Genomic DNA, 23273 nt, shown 5'->3' on the forward strand with positions numbered 1-23273 from the left:
TCTTTAATGAAATGTTGGTAATGACCCACTAAGTTACTTATGTGTTTCATCAGTGGGTACTGGCCTGAGACCCTGATAATGGTTAAAAGTACAACTCTGAGGTCAGGCTGATGACTTTCAGATCTAGCTTATTGTCTGAGTTTGGGCAAGTAACCCCTATATGTCCTTGTTTCTTCATCTGTAAAATGGGATAATATTAGTAACTACCCAGGCCGGGCACAGTTGCACACCTGTAATCCCTGCACTTTAGGAGGCTAAGGTAGAACGGCTTGAGCCCAGGAGTTGGAGACCAGCCTGGGCAACAGGCATCTGCCTGTGGTCCCAGCTACTCAGGAGGCTGAGATGGGAGGATTGCTTGAACCCAGGAGGATGAGACTGCAGTGAGCTGTGTTTGTGCCACTGTATTCCAGTCTGGGAGATACAGTGAGACCCTGTCTCAAAAGTTAAAAAAAAGGTAGTACCTACCTTGTGGGCTCTACTTGATAATTAAATGAGAAAGAAGATAATGTGCATAAAGGCTTACACTAGGGCCTGACGCATCATGAGCGCTCAATAAACGTGGGGAGTAAGTACTGGGTGTGATGACAAAGGGTCTAATGCACCCAATCTTGGGAGATGAAAAAATGCTGCCTGGAGGCGACGGTATTAATGTTGGGATCTGAAAGAATAGTAAGAATTATTCAGGTGAGGATTCAAGTAAGTGCATAGATGGTGTAGAGAGAAATGAAGTTATGGGCAAAGGGAACAGCCCTTGCAACAGTTGTGAGGTGGCACAATTTCCAGGCTTAAATGACCTGAGAGCTTCCCAGTTTTGAGTGTAGCCTGAGAAATATCTGTGGCAGATGAGGTCAGAGATGGCAACAGGGATGAGATCACCAATGGCCCTGTAGCCACCTCAAAGAATTTTAGACTTTAACCTACGTGTTAATCAGATCTTTTTAAGAGTCTTAAACAGGGAAAAAACATGATTTTCTTTCTTGAAAGACCATTCAAGCTGTAGTGGATTTGGAGAGGGCAATTTCGGTGGCAGGGAGACCAAGAGGGGTCTACCACAGTGTCTCTAGGAGAGATGACAGTAGCCTGAACCAGAGTAAGAACTGACAGGGAACAGTTTTAAAAATCTAATTGGGGCTGGGTGCAGTGGCTCACAGCTGTAATCCCAGCACTTTGGGAGGTTAAGGCAGGCAGATCACTTGAGCCTAGGAGTTCGAGACCAGCCCGGGCCAACAAGATGAAACCTCATCTCTACTAAAAATACAAAAATTAGCTGGGCGTGGTGGTGGGGACCTGTAGTCCCAGCTACTGGGGAGTCTGAGGTGGGAGGATCCTTGAGCCCAGAGAGGTCGAGGCTGCAGTGAACAATGATTGCACCACTGCCCTCCAGCCTAGGTAACAGAGTGAGAATCTGTCTCACAAACAAACACATCTAATTTAACATGGGGACTCCAGAGACAGAGGAAGGAGCAATGGATCATTTCCAGGTTTCTGGCTTGAGCACTTGGGTGGCTGGTGTTGGCACTCTCCTAGAAAACACTGGAGATATAAGACATTCAATTTTTGGATATGTTGAATTTTGAGGTTAATAGAATCTTGAAAATTAAAGCTTCCTGATTTTGTTAATCCGTTTTCTGACACCCTTTAGCAATTCTTTAATGCAATGCTTTTCACATTATTATGTGCACAAGAATCACCAGGGGTGTGGAGATGGGGATGTGAAAATGCAGGTTCCTAGGCAAACAAGCCAAGATTCTGGATACCAACTGGGTCCCAGGACTCAAAACAATCAGCCTGAGTAATTCTGATGAAGGGAGTCTCCTGACGACACTAAAAAAACAACAAAAACGACCCCTCTGCCGGGCATGGTGGCCTGTAATACCAGCACTTTGGGAGGCTGAGTCGGGAGGATCGCTTGGGCCCAGGAGTTCGAGACCAGCCTAGGCAACATAGGGAGACCACCCACCCCCGTTTCTAAAAGTAAAAAAAGACCCCTCGTGTGTCTCCACCGTTAGGTTGTTTTCCCACTGTCCACCCCTCCCTACTTCTCAGGCACCTGCTTGGGGGCCCCTATTGCTTCGAATAAGCTCCGTGGGAGCCAGGACTTTGTCTTGCTAACAGGTGCATCTTCAGCGCACTCAGAACAATATCTGGCACAGCACGAGACCCCTAGAAATGTTCGCCGAACGATCGAATGGCTGAATACATTCATATGTTGCTTTGTACAAAAACTTTTGCTTTCAAATATCTGGGAAGAGTTAGAGATAGGAAAGCAGAGGTCATTTCAAAGAGAGAGAGAGTGAGGATACCACCGGGAAGGCAGCGCCGAAAAAACCAGAGGGGAACCACTTGCCGATCCCCCAGGCACAGTCTGGAGGTCCCAATTCCCGCGGTAGGGGGGCGAGAGATGCCACTCGTCTGATCAGCAACCATTTTGGGCCCGCTTGCGCCGCTTCTCCGGGGCGTCCGCGTTGTGCTCATCCAGTTGCTTTTGAGGTTCCGGCCCCCTCCAAACCTCTGAAGCGCTCCGTGCACGCGACGCGGCAGCGGGGTAGGCTGGAGCCCTCGCCGCGAGCCCTCTCCGCTGCCTGCCCGCAGCACAGCCGCGCCGACCTCCTCATCATGGCGGCGGCCGGGCGGGGAAGCCGGGCCGTGCGTCGCGTGCGTGCCCTCTCCCTCCCCTCCCCCTCCTCGGCGGCGGCGGCGGCGGCAGAAGCGGCAGCGCTCGCCATTGCCGCTGGTGGCAGGAGGCTGCGAGGAGCCGGCGCGGTCGCAGTCTCCACGGCGCAGGCCCACGGTAGCGCAGCCGCTCTGAGGTGAGTGCCCTACCGCGCAATCTCCAGCTATTTCAGCCCCGGCGCAGCCGCAACACGCCGCCCGCCCGCCGGCCGGCCGGCCCGCCCCGCAGCCGGCACCCTGCCGCCCCCGGCTCTGGGCCTGGGCCCCCGCCGGATTCGGCCCGCCTCGGGCGGGGGGCCCCGGCCCGGCCCAGCCAAACCGCCACCCCGAGGATGCGCAGGCCGCACTAGGCCCCAGGCGTCCTGGCGGGCTCGGGATGGAGGCGCTGCCCTCCCGAGAGCCCCAGGGTTCCGGCCTCCCCCGCCGCCTGGGGCTCTCGGGGCCGCGGCCTTCTCCCCGCCGTGGAACCCGGGGCCCGGCCTTCCCGCAGCTCGGGAGCGGGAGGCGCGGGAGAGTGCGCCGGGCCCGGGAGCGGGAGGTGGGCGGGCTGCGCGGGACCGGAGCCGCGGCTCACGGCTCGCCCCCTCGGCCCTTCCCGGCTTTCGTACGCGGGCGGGCGGCGCGGTGGGGCCGGGCTGGGGCGCGGGAGCCGCTGTCTCCTGTGGGAGAGGAGGCTGGCTCTTTGGGCGACCTCCGAAGCTTCCCTCCTGCCGGGGTGGCGTGGGCTTGTTACCCAGGTAGACTGGGGGACGCTGGAATATGGCGCGTTGCCCACCTTCTTGCAAGTTAGGAGGTGGCCGGGGCGGCAGTTCGAGGAGGAGGGCGCAAAGTCCTTTTGTACGCAGAAATAAGGAGCGACATTGTGTTTTCTTCCCCAGCTGAGATGTGCCCGCGGAGGGGCCGCGGTTCTTCCTGTGCCTGGGGTGGTGGTCCCCTGGGTGAGGGAGAGGGGGAGTGGCACGCCCCTCCGAAGGAACAGAACCTTTTGCCACTGGAAAGACAGGGGCTCTGAGATGGCCGTGTGCATGGTATTTTCCCATATCCCCAGACCTTTTCGGGTTTGTCATTGAATGTTGTGCACTCCATCGTGCAATGATGTCTGCTGCCTCTCTCACCTGTTGTGTCGTGGCTGCTGGTCCCAAAGTTTCTGCAGTGTATTTGGCTGTGCCCACCAGAACTTGAAGTTGTTTAAAAATCTTAATACTTGGGGGGCTTCCAGTGATATCTGCTCCAACCAGTTGGAGGAGCTGTTGCCTGCTCTCCATTCTTCTTAAGCATTAGATTAGAATATATTAATTGCTTATTTTAGAGCTGGTGTCAATCGTGCTGATTTCTTTATGTGGTCAGAGCAAAATTCACATTTTTTTAAGTGTTCAGAGACTGCGTATTGAGAGACGTATAAGGAGAAAGGTAGTGTGAGTGAGCCTGTCAGCTTGGGCAGAGCTTTTGTCCCGGGACATCATCTGTGCTCACAGTGATCCTTTTTCCCATTCCATCTCAGCCTAGCCTTTTAAAAAATTATTTTTCCTTTGGGCTTGACCAGTAAGTAATTGGGAAAGGGGGGTGCTGGAGTCTTGGAGATGCTGTTTGTGTGTGTGTGTGTGTTTGATTCATTAGTATCCCGACTCCCTAAAATTGTATTTGACAGTTCTTGACAGGTTACCCCGTAAGACAGTGAAAATATGACTAGTTCTCTCCGTGCATCTGAGTGTAATTTCCTTATTTTATGAGTCCGAAAGCAGACATAATTATCACATGCAATGTAGAATATTTACTCTTAACTTGGATCCTAAATTGTGGGCAGAATTTTTTTGTGTCAAGGGGCTTTTTTTTTCTTTTGATAGGACTTAGTGGCTTTCAACAGGGCCCATGACCCAAAAAAACAATAATCAGATTAAGAAAACTCTTTACGGCCGGGTGCGGTGGCTCACACCTGTAATCCCAGCACTTTGGGAGGCCGAGGCTGGGTGGATCACCTGAGGTCAGGAGTTCGAGACCAGCCTGGCCAACATGGTGAAAGCCCATCTCTGTTAAAAATACAAAAATTAGCTGGGCGTGGTGGCAGGCGCCAGTAATCCCAGCTGCTGGGAGGGGCGGGGGCGGGGGCTGCCGAGGCAAGAGAGGCAAGAGAATCGCTTGAACCTGGGAGGCAGAAGTTGCAGTGAGCCGAGATCGATATCGCGCCATTGCACTCCAGCCCGGGGGACAAGAGCGAGACTTCATCTAAAAAAACAAAAACAAAAACTCTACTTAATCTTTTGGCCCATCCTTATTTGAAGTCCTTTAATTTCCTCACACAGCCTCAAACTCGACATATAGGAGGGAAAATGACTTTTTGCTTAGTAGTCAGTGGTCATAGTCTCCTGTGACAAAGAAAAGTTCTTATCCCCAAGTCGGCAATTTTTGTGGAAATAGTTCTCTTTTTCTTTTTCTTTTCTTAGACGGAGTCTCATGTCACCCAGGCTGGAGTGCAGTGGTGCGATCTCGGCTCACTGCAACATCTGCCTCCTGGGTTCAAGCGATTCTTCGGCCTCAGCCTCCCGAGTAGTTGGGATTACAGGCGTGGGCCACCATGCCCGGCTAATTTTTGTATTTTTAGTAGAGACGGGGTTTTGCCGTGTTGGCCAGGCTGGTCTCGAACTTCTGACCTAAGGTGATCTGCTGGGCTTGGCCTCCGAAAGTGCTGGGATTACAGGCATGAGCCAATGCGCCTGGCCCAATAATTTTCTTATAAAAATATGTATTTGTGTGTATGTGTGTGTGTGTGTGTACATACATATATATAATTTTTTTTTTAAGTTAGAGATGGGGATCTTGCTATGTTGCCTAAGCTGGCCTTGAACTCCTGGGCTCAAGGAATGCACCCACCTCAGCCTCCCCAGTAGCTGAGACTATAGGCAAGTGCCACCATGCTGGCAGTGGCTTCATAACATGTTTCAAGGAAATTTAGCTCCTGTGTTAAGAGAAGGAGCTATAGAAGTAGAAGATAATGAGGGCCCTTGTCCAGATATAGAAGGTTTAAAGGAGAAAGGATTTCAGGTTTCCTTCTGAATTCCTGTGTATGCCATTAGGACCCCAAATTGTAGGTTTTTTGTTTTATTAAACGATAATTATGCACTTGTCTAATTTTGTTAGGGAACCGAAGGCCAACTTCCCATGATTTAAATACCTGAATTTGCATTGCCTGCACACTGTAGGTTCAACCAAATCTCTGGGTTGTCTTTAGAAGCATTTTATGTGAAATAATCACGAATGAGTGACTTGTTTTAAGGGAAATTTAAGCTCCTGTGGTCTGGAATTAAATTTTTATGCCTTTTCTTGTATGGAATAAGGCATTCAGTAAAGTTGAGGAATAATAACGATGAACAGTAATTACTGAAATTAAAATTTTTCCCTGAGTATTTGAAAAGGCATGCTGATTTTTTGGTTTCTGGAGGGACTATGAACTGTCAGTCTTTAGAAACAGTCTACAGTCCTACCTCAACAGGAAGTTAATGTATACATTCAGCTTCTGTCAGATGTCTTTAGACGAGCCTGTTGCTTCATGCTGAAGCAGGCTTATTCATTCACACAGTGCCACTGTGAAAAATTGAAGGGTGAGGGGAAACTCCCTGGGCTGTTGAATTTCACAAATGTCTACTTTAACCTCAAGAGTTTAGATGCGCTCTTTCTGGGCCAGTAATCATCTAGGAAATGGGATATCTGAATTTAGATGTTTGTGTGTGACTATGTGTGATGCTTATTAATATGTATATATAGAGTATTTGGAAAATCAATCTTAAAATGCAAATCTTTGATTTTGTAAAAAACATTTCAGGAAATGTTCTGTACTAAAATACGTTTTCTTTATGTTCTTTCATGTTTTCCTTGATAGCTAAAGCTAGTGTTTTCAGCCTGAGCTTACCCAAATATAATTTTCCATGAATGCTTAGTAAAACAGCAATGAAAAAGGAACCCACTTGTTATTTTAGAAACATTTTATTTAGACCAAGTCCAATGTTTTTTGAGTCTCAAGATACATGTTAATTTTTGTGCCTTGTGTATCATATTTCCTTCCTTATTAACTAGAGGGTGGATTACCCACTTGGGTTTTCAGTTAGTACTTTTATCCATCAGTTTTCTACTAAGGTAAACAGACTGGAAGATAAATAGTAAAAGGAGGTGAAACAAATCAATTTCAGGTGTTTCCAGGAGATTAAAACCATATTGAGCTATTGGAAACTTAATCCTCGAGCAACAACAATGCTTTGTTTGAAGTTATTTTAGTGCATTATGGACAAAACTTGGGAAAGGAATTTTTGACTGCTCAAGAAAAATAAGTGGATTGCTTATACCTTAGAATATATATATATATACACACACATATATGTATTTTTTATTTTTTCAAAAGTGCACTTCAGAATTGGGCTAATGTATTTTCAGCCCAACTTAATGCAGTGTAGTTAGCAAAACATCCAAAAGGCTTCATCATGTTGTGGTCTTTAGGCCTAAAATGTTTTAAAATGTGAACATTTATGTGATACCAAGTAAACTTTCTATGACCCAAAGAAGGGCTAGAAATAAAACTTTACAGAGATGTTCTAGTATATTAGAAAACAATGGCTGGTTATGGTGGTTCATGCCTATAATCCCAGCACTTTGGGAGGCCAAGGCAGGAAGATTGCTTGAGGCTAGGAATTCTAGACCAGCCTGGGTAATGTAGTGACATCCTGTCTTTACAGAATATTTAAAAAAACAAAAAAACGAAAAACTAGCTGGGTGTGGTGGCATATGCCTATAGTTTGAGCTATTCAGGAGGCTGAGGCAGGAGGATCACTTGAACTTAGGAATTTGAGGTTGCAGTGAGCATAATCATGCCATTGTGTTCCTGCCTGGGCGACAGTGCGACCCTGTTTCTTAAAAAAAAACTAGTTGCTGTTAAGGTAGGCCTACCACATTTGTAATCTCTTGAGGCAAATCTGTGTTGTTTCTCTAAGAGCAGTCACTTAGAAGATAATCTGACAGTAAGGAATGGTCTACTGAATCCCAGATCTGGTAGTCTGCCTTGCCCAATCACAACATAGTTTGTGTAAAACTCCAACTGCTACTGAACCATCAGATAATTTCTTGAGGAAGCCGTTTCTCTTAAGGAGAAGTGTGTGTGTGTTGGAGGGAGTGTTGGTGGGGAGAAGAGGGGTAAAGAGAAGATGATACTAGTAAAATAATCTAGTTTTGTAGGTTGGGATGATCACTGGAATTTTTTAGGGGAAATATTCTCAAAAAAAGTTGTAAGAGCTACTTTTGTATGGGTTATCAGTTTGGTGATTTAGACTATAGTAATTGCATTGTTTAGTATGCATTGTATTTCGATTAATTCATGCATGCTGATTTCTGTGGTAACAAATGTGAAAAGTTTGGCTGATGGCTTAAGTGGACATTTTCTTAAGAACTCTTTAAGTGGTGCCTGTTGGGATAAACTATGCCAAGCCATTTTCTGAATCTTCATGAAGAATGAGCTTTGTATGCATATATATTAAGACAGTTTTTTAAACAAGAGCATGTATTTTACTGTTGGTAATTGTAAAGTTTTTGCTTTTTAGAACTTTAAGAGTCCGTTTTGTTGCTGCTACTGAATGCTAATGTGGTTAGGCTGGCAGCTAAACCTACAAAGAACAAGGGGAAATGAGGAAATGTCCCCATGAAACATTGCTTAAAACTGTTTGAGCAGTGGACTAGAAATGGGGAGTTGGGGACTAGGGGATCTGATTCTTGTTTTATGTTCAAAGGAGAGTGAAGCATTCTCTCCATTGAGAAATAACCTCCTTAAGTGTATTCTCACTTTGGAGTTTTGCCACTCATTCACCTGACGATGATTAAAGATATACCACATTCTGGGCATGTGCTAGGTGCTAGAGTAACAAATCTTGGGCCTTGTCGTGTAGAGCAGAAAGGTATGGGCTCAACTAGCTATGTTACAACTTCTAGAGAACCAAAATAGAGCAAACAAAGAGTGGTGTGGGATTATAGGAGGAGGGAGAAATTCCTTCTAGGGAGAGGAGAATGATACACAGAGAAGAGTGAGCTTAGGGAAGACTTTTCACATAGGGGAAGTTTGAGTAGGACTTGGAAGGGGGAGTAGCTGCATTACTGATGGAGAAGAGGGGCTGAGAGGAAGGGCATCAGTAGTCTGATTTGAGAACTAGCAAGTGGATTTTGCTCGACTTGGAGAATAGTGGAAAGTGAAACTGATAAGGTTGTGGCCATATTGGGAAGAGTTTGTAATTCCATGCTCATGAGTGTGAACTTTATTCTACAGGCATTTAGGGACCATAAGAGGTTTGAGTAGGACATCCACTCTGGTTTTTGAAAAGATGACATGTAAAGATTTGACTAGAGACTTGTGAGAGTATTGAATTGTGATGTAAAAGGACATCGATTCTGGGGATAATTTTTACTTCACAGTTGTCAGATTTGAGTGACAATTGAGTAAAGAGTTAAAGATTATAGTGTGGTTATTGGGTGATGATGATGCCTTTAAGATAGGGAATGTATAGGAAGAACAGAATTTGAGGAGGAAGGTAATAGAGTATGATTCCAGATGTGTTTAGATATCTGGGAATCAAGAAAGGTCAAGTAAGTACCTGGGTATTTGGGCTGGAGCTCAAGGGGACATTGGGATAAATTAGGGGATTTGCATTCATCAGTATAATGCCATATAGAAACTGCAGAAAGCCAGGCATGGTGCCTCACACCTGTAATCCTAACACTTTAGGAGGCCAAGGCAGAGGATCACTTAAGGCCAGGAGTTCAAAACCAGTCTGGGCAACGTAGTGAGACCCTGTTTCTACAAAAATTTAAAAAATTTGTCAGGTATAGTGGTAGCCACCTGTGGTCTCAGCTACTCGGGAGGCTGAGGCTGGAGTATGACTTGAGCCCAGGAGTTTGAGGCTGTAGCAAGCTATGATAGGGCCACTGCACTCCAGCTTGGGTGTCAGTGTAAGACCCTGTCTATAAAAAAGAAAGAGAAAATAGTACAGATTGAGTATCCTTTATCCAAAATGCTTAGGACCAGAAGTGTTTTGGAGTTTTTTTTGACTTTGTAATGTTGGTATACATATAATGAGATACCCTGGAGATAGGGCCCAAATCTAAACTTGAAATTCATTTATGTTTCATATACATCTTAGAACCTGGATGCAGTTTTATACAATATTTTAAATAATTTTGTGCAGGAAACAAAGTTTTGATTCCATTCTGACTGCAACATGTCACCTGAGGTCAGGTGTGGAATTTTCCACTTGTGGCATCAGGTCAACACTCAGAAAGTTTCAGATTTTGGAGCATTTCAGATTTTAAACTTTTGGATTAGGAATGCTTAACCATATCAGGAGTGAAGAAAAAAAAACTAAGGGCAACCTTGGAAGAGCATCTACATCTGAGGGTCAAGTAGAAGAATAGAAACCTATGAAGTAAGTTGAGAAAGAATGGCTAAACAGATAAGGTTATAGGGTTGAAGAAGCTGAAGAGAGGGATTAAGTGAATACTGACAGGGAAGTTAGCCGTGTGAAATACCACAGAGTTCATTGGTTTGGAGGGCAATGCCGGAGGATCGCTTGAACCCAGCACTTCAAGACCAGCCTGAGCAACATAGCAAGACCTCGTATCTATTAAAAAAAAAAAAATCATTGGGATAAAAACTGGACTTGGCATACGTGTGTGTGTATATATATACACACACACACACACACACACACACACACACACACACACACATATGTATGTATTGTTTTGCTGGGAACCATGATAGTTTAGACAGAATAGATTTCTAGAGCATTACTAAATTCAGGGGTAGGTCCTACAGAATCTAACTTAGTAGAAGACCCATGCTTAGAAATAGGTCCTGTTCCTCCATGTCTCTCTGCAATGGGAGTTGCAGCTTAAATGCTTTGGGAGATGACCCCCAATGACAAGGCTGCCTAAAAATCTCCATTTTTTTTTTTTTTTTTTTTGCCTCTTTTACATTGTCTTAAATTCTGAGAATTGGAGATTTCATTTGAGTTGACAGTGTCTTAAAATACAAATAACCTCTTGCAGAGTTTTGAGGTTTTATGATATTAATATGTTAAGTATGGGGGTTTTTAACCTGGGGTTTTCTGGTTCTGGGGTTTATATATTTTGGCTGTGTGACCCTGAATCCCTTAAAATTGTATGAAAAGTTATGTGTGAGTGCATGTGTGATTTTTCTGGGGAGAGGGTCCACAACATTTATGAGATTTTTCAAGGGGGCTGTTGACACACAGAAAAGTCAAGGGCCTTTACTAAATGTTAATGATTAAATCAAGTGTTGGTTGTGTTCGTTGGCTGAAATCAGTTATCTCAACAAGTGAGATAGATCAAGGGAAAGAAATCTTGAGTAGGTGTCTCAGGTGAAGAACTTTGGAAAGATACGAGGAACTTCTTAGAAATGGGAGTAGGAGCACCAGAAGGAAGGTAGGAGGAATGCCAAAGCAAAGCTTAACCAATTTCAGAATTTTGTCAAGTCTCTGGATTGCTTGGTTTTTTTATACTCTAGGACTGACACTTAGTATATGTTTATTCATGCACTGTAGATACAGTAGGCTTTGTGGGGTAGGGGAATCAAATCACTTTTTTTTTTTTTTTTTGAGATAGAGTCTCGCTTTGTCACCCAGACTGGAGTGCAGTGGTATGATCTTGGCTCACTGCAACCTCCGCCTCCCGGGTTCAAGCGATTCTTCTGCCTCAGCCTCCCAAGCAGCTGGGACTACAGGCGCCTGCCACCATGCCCAGCTAATTTTTTATTTTTAGTAGAGATGGGATTTCACCATATTGGACAGGCTGGTCTTGAACTCCTGACCTTGTGATCCGCCCGCCTTGGCCTCCCAAAGTGTTGGGATTACAGGCGTGAGCCACCGCACTGGGCCCAAATTACTATTGTTTTAAAGGGAAAGTGTTTTGAAAGAAAACAAATTGATAGATTGTGCTTGTTGGAAAAAAATTTTTCTACCAAGCTGGCTCATCTGTCAGAAAAAATTCATTTTTAAGTTAGGTGTTGCTTATGCTTTGGAAAAAATTTTAAATGCGCAAATATTTCAGTCTAGTGATATGGGGCAAGACATTTATTTTCTCCTTGCAAATTTTTTCTGACCATGAAATGAAAATACCGTTGATGGTTTTTGTAGTGTCTTTCTGAAATATGACGATTATGGAATACTTTGAGATCGAGGATGATTTAATGCTAAGAAATTGCTGGCATTCACATTTCTAAAGTCGTGAATAAAATTAAGAAATTCAAGCACATTATGTGTTCACTAGATCTTACTTGATTTCCAAAATATTTCTTTTTGAAATTTTAGATAATTGGTAATTTTTACTTCCTTCTGCTAATCTTTGCATCTTTGAAATTAGATTAGGAGGCAGTTTTGTCAGCTAGGCCCTAGTTTCTGGGGCAGTGATATCCATACTTTTGCTTGCCACCCTCAAAATAAATTAATGCCACTTGGGATTAATTTGTGATTTTTCTGGGGAGAGGGTCTACAACTTTTATTTATTTTACCAGTAGTCTTGGTAAATACAAGAATGATATGAATAAATATGTTGGGTAATCTTAAACTTGTGTTATGTGATTTGTAATTAGCTTGTGTTTGTGGATGATCTTTACATTCAGTAAATCTCCAAAGAGGGCCCAGATAGAATGGAGTATTTTGTCTTTTCCTTTGGGAACTTTTTTTGGTTCTTTCTTTCATTAAACAATTATGAAATAAAATTTTTGGTAACAGATCTTCCATGTAAAAATAGCCCACAAATCAAAGAACTAGCCAAGATTTGCTAAGTAAGAACACATCATGGAATACCATCATAGAACTAGTCTCTTACCCCAAAACTAGCTGTAGGTGCTAAGTCTAAAGAAGAAGTAATTCTGATATGTTACCAGAATTATGTGGTAATGTGACTGAGTGTTAAAATTGTTGTCTTCTTTAATTTTTGGCTCTATTATTTTAAAAGTTTTTCTCCATAGAATTTTTTTTTTTTTTTTTTTTTTTTTTTTTTTTTTTTTTTTTTTTTTTTTGAGATACTTTCTCGCTGTGTCGCCCGGGCTGGAGTGCAGTGGCATGATCTTGGCTCACTGTAACTTCCGCCTCTCGGGTTCAAGCGATTATCCTGCCTCAGCCTCCTGAGTAGCTGGGATTACAGGCACCCGCCACCATGCTGGGCTAATTTTTGTGTTTTTAGTAGAGACAGGGTTTCACCATGTTGGTCAGGCTGGTCTAGAACTCATGACCTTGTAATCTGCCCGCCTCGGCCTCCCAAAGTGCTGGGATTACAGGTGTGAGCCACCGTGACTGGCCGAAATGTATTTATAGTGAAAAATTTAGAAGAAAAGCACCCCCCATTAGTGGTTGTCTTTGGTCTATAAGCTTATTAGGTGATTTTCATGTTCTTTCTTATACCTTCCATTGTTTTTCAAGTTATCCTTAATGAAAATGCATTAGCTTTTACGAGCAGAAAAAATAAACATAAATACAGATAACACAATTATGGCCCTAATGACTTCACTGTCAGATTTTGGATAGGCAAGTTACTTATCTTTACTGGGCCTTTTTCCCCATTTGAAAAATGAAGAGGACAGAAATGATATTTAAATTTTCTTCTAAATTAAAATTTCTTCCAAAATCGATTCTAAGTCCGTGTTACATGTTAAACAATAAATATATTTTTCTCTTAATGGAAAAAGCTATGTCATATTCATTGTAGAAAAACAGAAGAAAATTAAAAATAATTCTACAATGCAAAGATACTTTAATATGCATGGTTTAGATATTTTTCTTTCTTTTCTTTTCTTTTTTTTTTTGAGACAGTGTCTCGCTCTGTTGCCCAGACTGGAGTGCAGTGGCACAATCTTGGCTCACTGCAACCTCTGGCTCCCAGGTTCAAGTGATTCTGCCACCTCAGCCTCCTGAGTAGCTGGGATTACAGGTGCCCGCCACTGTGCCCAGCAGATTTTTGCATTTTTAGTTGAGACAGGATTTCACCACGTTAGCTAGGCTAGTTTCGAACTCCTGACCTCAGGTGATCCGCCCACCTTGGCCTCCCAAAGTGTTGGGATTACCAGCTTGAGCCACTGCGACCAGCTGGTTTAGATATTTTTCTAAGCACACATGGATATACACAATACATATTCACACTATCAATTTATTTTTACCTTGAAACATTCTTAATGAGACAGTTACAGATCCATTTGTTTTAATGAAATGTAAAAGATATTTTTAAATTTTCTCTCCTAATACATATTTGTTGAGGAAATGCTTACCATTTCATACTCTTTATGGTCTTGCTGAGGTAAGGGTAACTTGGAGTAAGGGTGTAAGGGCTTGCCAATGAAAGCTAACTTAGTGCAGAATGAAAGCTAAATCCTGGGTTAACCTCGATTTCCTTCACATATTAACTTGCTTTTTCTTGACTCTGCCATGAAACTTCCTGAGCTAAGATTTCTATTTGCAGGTTAGTTTCTGAAGTGAAGAACCTTGTCTCAAGATAGCATTGGTCTTTTATTTTACCCTGGGAGCTTCTGAGTTACTCCAATTGTCAGCACGTGAAGTATTAGTAGTAGCAATAGTATAATACAGTAGTGTTAAAAATATCTGTGGTGTTTTTTTTTGCATTATCTCTAGGGAGTTCAAAAGATTTTGTATAGATAAAATATTCAAAATGCTGTGTAATCCAACTCATACACTCAGTGAAATATGTGATATATATAATTCTAATTCTGTGTAAAGAATGACTGGAACTTTCTCAAAGGTATCTTTCTTAAAAATTGTATACGGTAGAATCCTATTTAGAGCTAGTAGTGTAACCCAGTTTTCCTGCCTACTCATTTAATTCTGTTTTTAATCCCTCTGGTAACTGATTTGTTTTTGTTTTTATTTTTTATACAAAATGCAAAGCAAATCTAGGGTAAATCGTTTCTTAGTGACTGCATTTAGTATCTAAAGTAATGTCATTGTTTTCTCTTAAGTATAGTAAAGCCTGTAGAGGTGACGATGACAAAGTCCGACTTGTTTATTCTCTTCCCTTCTACTTTGAAAGATTAAGATCTTTTCCAAAAGAAGAACTTTTAGAATGTATGCTTCACAAGATTCTTAAATCACTATCTTCCAGACATGGCGGGAGGTAGAGAATCTGAGAATAAAAAGTACAACCTTTTTCTCTCTTAAACTTCTGTATCTGAAAGGTATGAAAGCAAGAGCTAATTCTCACTTGAGAATCCACCACAATGATTGCTTTCATTCTGAAGAAATCCATTTTGTAGCCAAATGGTATGGTATTTTCCATCCGAGAATACAGAACCTGTGGATATGGAGGCCCAGCTGAAAGGGACATGAGCATCTGTGGATTTTGATTCACCCCCAGATACCAAAGGATGACTAAATCCATCAGGTCTCTGCTCAAACATCATTTCCTTAGGGAAGTTTTACCTGGTCTCCCTCTTTTTTGCGTTTTTCCTTCATCATAGGTGGTCATATATATAATTTTACATTTGTTTGCATATTGCTTGATATATGTCTGTTCCACCAGATTGTAAGCTTCGTGAGAGTAGATACTGTGTTGGTGTTCATTACCAAGCACAGTGCCTGAGACATAACAAGCAGTATTTATTTGAATGATTGTAGAAACCTGGCAAAACTCATTTGTAATATTTTACTTTACTTAGGCTTTTGTGGTACTATCTAACATTTTATAATTTTAGGAACTCAGGATGGGAAGAGATTCTAAATCATCTAAGAAAGCTCTGCTCTCCAAAGTTAAAAGTCTTCAGTCTCTTCTTGAACACATCCAGTGATAGGAAACGTAACCACCTACCAAAAGTCTGGTTGGTCTTTAAGATATTTGATGGTTGGAAAGTTTTCCCAACTGAAATTTCTCCCTGAACCTTTTTATTATTATTATTTTTTGGAGACAAGGTCTCTGTGTTGCCCAGGCTGCTCTCAGACTCCTGTGCTGAAGGGATCCTCCTGCCTCAGTCTCCCAAGTGGTATCCCTAAAATTTTTACCTACTGATTTTACTCTGTTCTCTAGGGCTTGCAAAAGCAAGTATAGTTTTCATTTTCCTTATTGTCCGAGTCGTCCCTATTTTAGTTTACATATCCCTAGATCCTTCAACCTTGGGAAGGCAATAGGGAATGCTGGAGAGAGAGAGTTTGTGGACTGCATTCGTTTCCTGGGGCTGCCATAAAACCACAAACTTTGTGATTTCAAGAAACAGAAATGTATTCTCTCACAGTTCTGGAGGCTAGGAGTCTGGAATCAAGGTGTTCACAGGGTGGCGCTCCCTCAGGAGACTCTGGGGGAGAATCTGTTCTTTGTCTCTTCCAGCCTTTGGTGGCATTCCTTGACTTGTGGCTACGTCACTCCAGTTTCTGCCTCCATGGTCTCATTGTCTCCTCTCCGTGTAATCTCTATCTGCTTCACCCTTAAAAGGACACTTGTCACTGGATTTAGAACCCACCTAGATATTTCAGGATGATCTCAAGATCCTTAGTTACATCTCTAAGGACGCTTTCTTCAAATGAGGTAGTATTCACAGGTGCCAATTGTAAGCATGTGAACATATCTTTTTGGGAGCCACAGTTCAACCCACTATAGGAGCTCTGGGCTTAAATTCTGTTAATGTCACTTACTAAGTTTGCAACCTTGAGCATGTTATTTAACTTTTCTGAGTCTGAATCGTCTTAATTTTATTTATTTATTTTTAAATTTATTAGTTTTTTAGAAACAGTCTCTTTCTGTCTCCCCAACTGCAGTGCAGTGGCTCAGTCATGGCTCACTGTTGCCTTAAACTCCTGGGCTCGGGCAATCTTCCTGTCTTAGCCTCCTGAGTAGCTGGGACTGCAGGCATGTGCCACCATGCCCGGCTAATGTTTTAATTTTTTTTTTTTTTTTTTTTTGAGACGGAGTCTCGCTCTGTTGCCCAGGCTGGAGTGCAGTGGTGCGATCTCGGCTCACTGCAAGCTCTGCCTCCCGGGTTCACGCCATTCTTCTGCCTCAGCCTCCCGAGTAGCTGGGACGTCGGGTGCCTGCCACCACACCTGGCTAATTTTTTGGTATTTTTAGTAGAGATGGGGTTTTACCATGTTAGCCAGGATGGTCTTGATCTTCTGACCTTGTGATCCACCCGCCTTGGCTTCCCAAAGTGCTGGGATTACAGGCATGAGCCACCACACCCAGCCCCATGTTTTAATTTTTGTTTTAGAGACAGGGTCTTACTGTGTTGGCCAGGCTGGTCTCAAACACCTGGCTTCAAGTGATCCTCCCACCTTGGCCTGCCACAGTGCTGGAATTACAGGCATGAGCCACCATCCCTGGCTGAATTGCCTTAATTTTAAGACAGGGACAATAATGCCTTTATTATTGATTTGTGAAGATATAAGGAAAATTCATATTAAATACTTGGCACATGGTAGCTAACTCATTCAATGTTGCCTTCGACATACAGTAGTTGCACTACTGTCAGAGTCCCTGAGTATCCTGTGTGGCCTAGAACCCAGCATGAGTTGTAGGGCTGGTCCGATAAGTACAGGCTGCAGTGGCTCCGATTTTTTTTGCGTTCTGGACATCATTTAGCCAACTGTGAGGCAGTCTAAGTTTGAATTAGGTTTATCTGTAGCCACATCATAAGATTGGCTCATTAAACTTAGAATTGGTTAAAACCTCCAAATCTTTGTCATTGGTGATTGAACTTATATTGGATAAAGTATTTGGATGCAAGGGCACCCTCTAACATATTACATTGTGTGTTACAAGTGTTACATTAAGTCATACTGTGTAGTGCATAGTAGGAGCTGAATGAATGCTGAATTTAATGTTACTGGGTGACTTAAAGGAGCATTGAAACTTACCTACTTTGGTGCTATCAGATTTCTTAAATGCTGTGATGAATACAAAAAGGGGAAGAAGTAGCAACTACACCAATTATGTTGGGCAGATGGATGCATCTTTATTCTCCTTCTGTGATCAGGAAATCAGGTGCTCCTTCAGGTAATCAATGGCTGATCACCTTCAGGTTGATGGACAGCTTGCTTTTGATGCTTCTGTCAAGTGTGAGATGTGTATCCATTGCTAAAGTAACAAATGTACATCTAATGATTTTCATATCTACTAGTATTTTTGGAATTTGCATTTGATATAAAAGACGAGAAATAGGTGAAGTGGTATTTTTAAAATATTCAAACTAACTAGGTTAGTGTGGTTTCTAATAAGTATTACATGCACATGGTTAAAAGGAATACAGTAAAAAGTGGGTTTCCCAGTTTCCCTTTCTGGAAACCACCACTGCTAGCAGTTTCTTGCGTATTCTTCCACGTAGGCTAAGCAGAAATTGTGTGTTTGTGTCCTTCCGTTTTTAAAACACAAATGATAGCATATATGCATATGGTTCTCCAGAAAGTGCTTTTGTTAATTAATTAATTTTTTGAGACAGGATCTCCCTCTGTTGCTCAGGCTGGAGTGTAGTTAGCACAGTCTCGGCTCACTGCAGCCTCAGTCTCCCCTGCTCAAGCAGTCCTCCCACCTTAGTTTCCCCAGTAGCTGGGACTACAGGTGCCTGTCATCATGCTTGGCCATTTTTTTTTCTTTTTATTTTATTCGTAGATACAAGGTCTCACCATCTTGCCCAGGCTGGTCTCAAACTCCTGGGCTCAAGCAATCCTCCAAAGTGTTGGGATTACAGGCATGAACCACCTTGCCCAGCAAAAGTGCTTTTTTAAAAAAGAGTAACATTTTGTATCCTGATCCTCAAGGCCTTTGTAGGACTCCAAGTTTTTTGTCCTGTTGTTGATAGGGCACCAAATTCCATAGCTTTCCATTACAATTTGATTGTGTGGGGTGCATTTCCAAGAGAATTGACTATTATATATAGTCTTTTGTGAAAGAATTGTCCGTATAGGCTGACTCAGTTTCTACCAGGGAAATAAAACTAATTTTAATTCAGGTCACTTATTTAGAAAGCAAGTAAAGAAAAACCCATCAATTGAAATTGGTTTAACACATTATCTTGGTATTGCTTGTACCCTTTTCATGTTTGCTAAATGAATGACTCATTTTGATTATATTGACAGCAGAGCTAAATAAATTATTTCAAGAGCCTGGTAAGTAGCATAGGTCTAGTTTAGGAAGAGCAGGAATGCCCAGGAATAGAAGGACTCTGGCAATCATCACATTCTACCTTGGATTATTATTTGTGTTTTTTTCTCTCTTACTATACTATAAGCCAATGGTTCTTTTTTTTTTTTTTTTTTTTTTTGAGACGGAGTCTTGCTCTGTCGCCCAGGCAGGAGTGCAGTGGCATGATCTTGGCTCACTGCAAGCTCTGCCTCCTGGGTTCACTCCGTTCTCCTACCTCAGCCTCCCAAGTAGCTGGGACTACAGGCGCCCGCCACCACGCCCGGCTAATTTTTTTGTTTTTTTAGTAGAGATGGGGTTTCACCGTGTTAGCCAGGATAGTCTCGATCTCTTGACCTCGTGATCTGCCTGTCTCGGTGGTTCTTAATCTTTGCTCTCCTGACCCTTTTACTCTCATAAAAATTATTGAGGACTCCAAATATAATAGCTTTTATTTATGTATGTTATAACTTTTGATACTATATTAGAAATTAAAACTGAGAAAATTTAAAAGTGCTTAATTTAAAAAATAACCCTGTACATGTTAAAAAGTTAATATTTTAATTATGTTACTATTTTATGAAAAACAACTTTTTCAAAACAGAACACTTTAGTGAGAAACATATTTTACAGTTTTTGCAAATCTCTTTAATGTCTGGCTTAAGAGAAGACAGCTGAAGTCTCATCTGCTTTTGCACTCAGTCTGCTGTAGTATGTTGCTTTGGTTAAAGTATAAAAAGAAGATCTGGTCTCATACCAAATATGTGGTTGGAAGAGTATTTTAAGAGCCTTTTCAGATAATTGTGGATATTCTTTGATATATTAAAACTCAGCAGTGGTAGTTTCTTAAAGATGAGTTGCAATGTGAAATCTGAAATGGTAACTACTCTTACATTAAAACCTATTGGTTTATCATGCTCTATGAATGGATATTTTAACTGATGCATGATTTTGTAACATCATCTATTGGTAATTTGGAAAATATTAATTCATCAAGTTTATGGAGATCTTTCAAATATTGACACAAAAATCACATGCTTTAACATCACCACCAGTCTCATCAGAAAAGGCTTTTAAGTAATGGAAAACTATTAGACTCACTGTAGCAGATACAAGTTTTCCGAAATTCTAATTATCACTTCAAATATCAAATTTCCATCATAGGCAAAAAATATTGTCAGTTGTTTTCCTTGAAGTGACAGACCCACTTTTAATTTTTGAGAAAATGTCTGTCAAATACCGAGGTCTGAAGAACAATATAGTTTGTCTGTCAGCCACTCTTTGGAGTAAAAATTGTATTCCTTGTGAAAAAAAGCAGCTAATTCAGCTTGCAACATAAAACATAGCACACACGCTTCTTTTTTTTTTTTTTTCCTGAGATGGAGTCTTGCTCTTGTCACCCATGCTGGAGTACAGTGGCGCAGTCTCAGCTCACTGCAACCTCCACCTCCCAGGTTCAAGCGATTCTCTGCCTCAGCCTCCTGAGTAGCTGGGATTACAGCTGCCACCACACGCCTGGCTGAATTTTGTACTTTTAGTAAGACGGGGTTTCGCCATGTTGGCCAGGCTGGTCTCAAACTCCTGACCTCAGGTGATCTGTCAGCCTCAGCCTCCCAAAGTGCTGGGATTACAGGTGTGAGCCACTGCACCCGGCCCGTACACACGCTTTTTGAGACAGCCATTTCTGAATGCAACAGAAAGCTGAATGCAACACTTCTGAATGCAACAGAAGCGCTTTATGCATACTTTCCATTTGTTACGCAGAATAGTAGAAAGACATAACTCTGGGGAGAAGAGTTAATAAAATTAATAATATTTACTCTCATCAAGCACATTCTTAAATAAAATGGACTTTTTTCTCCTTTTTATCGTGAGCACATGAAGGTGAAAGATATAATGGCTACTAGTATAGTTTTGTGCTGTTACCTTAAATTGTGCTAAGTGTCAGTAGTTTTACCCCACCATTGCTTTTGCATCGTAAGTGTAAATATAAATGCATTGAGAAAAGGCAAATAGCATCTTATTTATTATGAAAATAATTTTGACCTCATTGATGACTTGAAGAATCTCAAGGACCCCCAGGGTCCCATGGTTTACTTTGAGAACTGCTGTTAAGCTATTTGAGGGTCGAACTAATCATCCTAATATCCCCTTTCAGTTCCTGGTCCAGAACTTTACACAGAAAAGGTGCTCAAAGGATATTTGTTTAATGAATGTGGTATGCTGACATTTAAACAGGACAAAACTTGGTGAGTAAAATTAATGTAGGCAGTCTCCCATCCATTCAGGCAGCTTTTCCATAGACGTTTGTGAGAATAGAGTGAACAAATGGAATGTGGATGATATACACTTGGTAAATGCAAATGATGAAATAAAAGAACAAAATATAAGGTGATAGTACTTACAGAGCTAACGGTCTGAGCCTTGCCTGGCTCCTATTAATGAGTCCTCTACTTTCTGTGTCTTTAAATTTGTAATGGTCTCTTAGAGAGAGGATCCTCAACTAGGATGGATCTGATCTGAAAAGCAAACATTCAATTTAAATTTCAATAGTTCTCTGCTTGTGCTTGATCTAGTAATGTCTTTTCAAAAGGGATTATAGAAGGTGAATGTTAAAACAAATCATTTTGATTTTCCATAGTGAGTTAAGAAATACATTTTGTTGTTCCTCTTCTGCTTTCTAAGTAATATGTTGGGCTTCTTTCTTGTTTTGTCGTTGTGAGGCATAGTCCGAGGAAACCTTTGTTTTCTATAAATCCTGATATTCTTTGGATTGGAAGAGGCAGTTTCCTGAATAAGAAAGAGTCTGACTACACTGGGTAAATTGTCAGATTATTTTGTCCTCACAGAAGTTAAAGTGTAAAATTGGGTGAAGGCATTGCTTTGAAAGAGTATTTTTATTTATTATTTTAAAGAAAGTAGATTAATAAAAAGATTGATCAGTTCAAATACCTGGAATATTTAAACCAGTTTTATGTTAACCTAAAAAAATTATTTTGTAGGCATTTTGAAGTTTGACCTCCTTTTTGTCCTAAATTGATTTTAAATCAGTATCAAATGCTGAGGACCAGTAAATGAAACACTCATATGTTGTTTTGAGCAAAATTTTTTATATTATGAAAATATTATAACTTTGAAGTTGATACTTAAAATACTTGAGCCAAAGTTTCTGCCTTTATGTGGGACATTTTCATGAGCTTTCTTATATCAGTTTGCTTACTTACTTTTCATAGAGTTGAGCGAGACTTATAGCAAGAGACCCAGGGACATCTTAACATCCGTGAATATTTCTGAATCTTTCTAAGGAACTTGATTTAATTTTTTTTTTTTTTTTTTGAGACAGGGTCTTGATTTGTTACCCTGATGTGATCACTGCTCACTGTAGCCTTGATCTCCCTGACTCAAGCAGTCCTTCCACCTGAGCCTCCTGAATAGCTGGGATCACAAGCGTGCACCACCATGCCTGCCTTCTTTTTAATTTTTTTGTAGAGATGGGGTCTCCCTATGTTGCCAAGGCTGGTTTTAAATTTTTTCTAGAGACGAGGTCTCGCTATATTGCCCAGGCTGGTCTTAAATTCCTAGCTCAATCAGTTCTCCCACCTTGGCCTCCTAAAGTGTTGGGATTATAGGTGTGAGCCATGGAGGCTGGCCAGGAACTTGATTTTCAGGGAGAAGCCTATTCAGTGTTTCCTTGGACTTCCTCAGCCTGGTTTTATCATAGCATATTATAAGATGATAAACTGAAACCATCTGATTTGAAATCACCAACCTGGGAAATACCAGTCAGAAATTAATTCTATTTTTATGACATTCTTAAAAGACTGTTTAAAACTGACCAAAGTAAAAAATCTTCTTTTAGAGTTATAAGTGTGTAAAAAAAGGCATATTCAAAATAATGTATATATTTAAGTTTACTGGACAGATTTAAATTTGTGTTCTTTGTGTAAGGCATAGATTGGAATGTTTGCTACAGGTATTTTTTGGAACACAGATTTCAGATTGCTGTTTGCTTATAAATATACATGACTGCTGACCTTCAGAACTGCTTTAAATTTCTCAAAAAATTTTCTCATTATATGCCAGGCTTAGTGGCTTGTGTCTGTAATCCCAGCTACTTGGGAGGCTAAGTCAGGAGGACTGCTTGAGGCCAGTAGTTCGAGACCAGCCTGGGCAACATAATAAGACTGCATCTCTAAAAAAATTTTAAAAACTAGCTGAGCATGGGTAATGTGCACGTAGTCCCAGCTACTTGGGAGGTTGAGGCTGAAGGATTGCTTGAGCCTAGGAGTTTGAGGCTACAGTGAGGTGTGATCATGCCACTGCACTCCAGCCTGGGTGACAAAGGGAGACCCTGTCTCTTAAAAGAATTTTCTTATTATAATAGATACATTTATCTCTGATTTACTCAGTACTATAACCCCATTTAAGTAGTTTGAAGAGATTAG

The 23273-nt window shown here is 41.6% G+C and overlaps 1 protein-coding gene across 11 annotated transcripts in view; it reads left to right on the plus strand.

The window, feature by feature from the left end:
- The first annotated feature begins 2681 nt into the window (after positions 1-2681).
- NRF1 (nuclear respiratory factor 1) overlaps positions 2682-23273 on the plus strand; it is a 145340-nt gene continuing 124748 nt past the window's right edge. For 6 of the 11 annotated variants that reach the window (XM_003951128.5, XM_001155756.7, XM_016958154.4 and 3 more), the window contains exon 1: positions 2682-2810. The gene's annotated coding sequence lies outside the window, so the exon portion shown is untranslated. Of the gene's footprint in view, positions 2811-3386; positions 3411-20976; positions 21078-23273 lie in introns of those variants that run through there. The other 5 variants (XM_063815011.1, XM_016958152.4, XM_009454197.5 and 2 more) reach the window with 4 other exon arrangements.

This window comes from Pan troglodytes, chromosome 6, assembly GCF_028858775.2.
Source record: "Pan troglodytes isolate AG18354 chromosome 6, NHGRI_mPanTro3-v2.0_pri, whole genome shotgun sequence".
Taxonomy (NCBI): Eukaryota; Metazoa; Chordata; class Mammalia; order Primates; family Hominidae; genus Pan; species Pan troglodytes.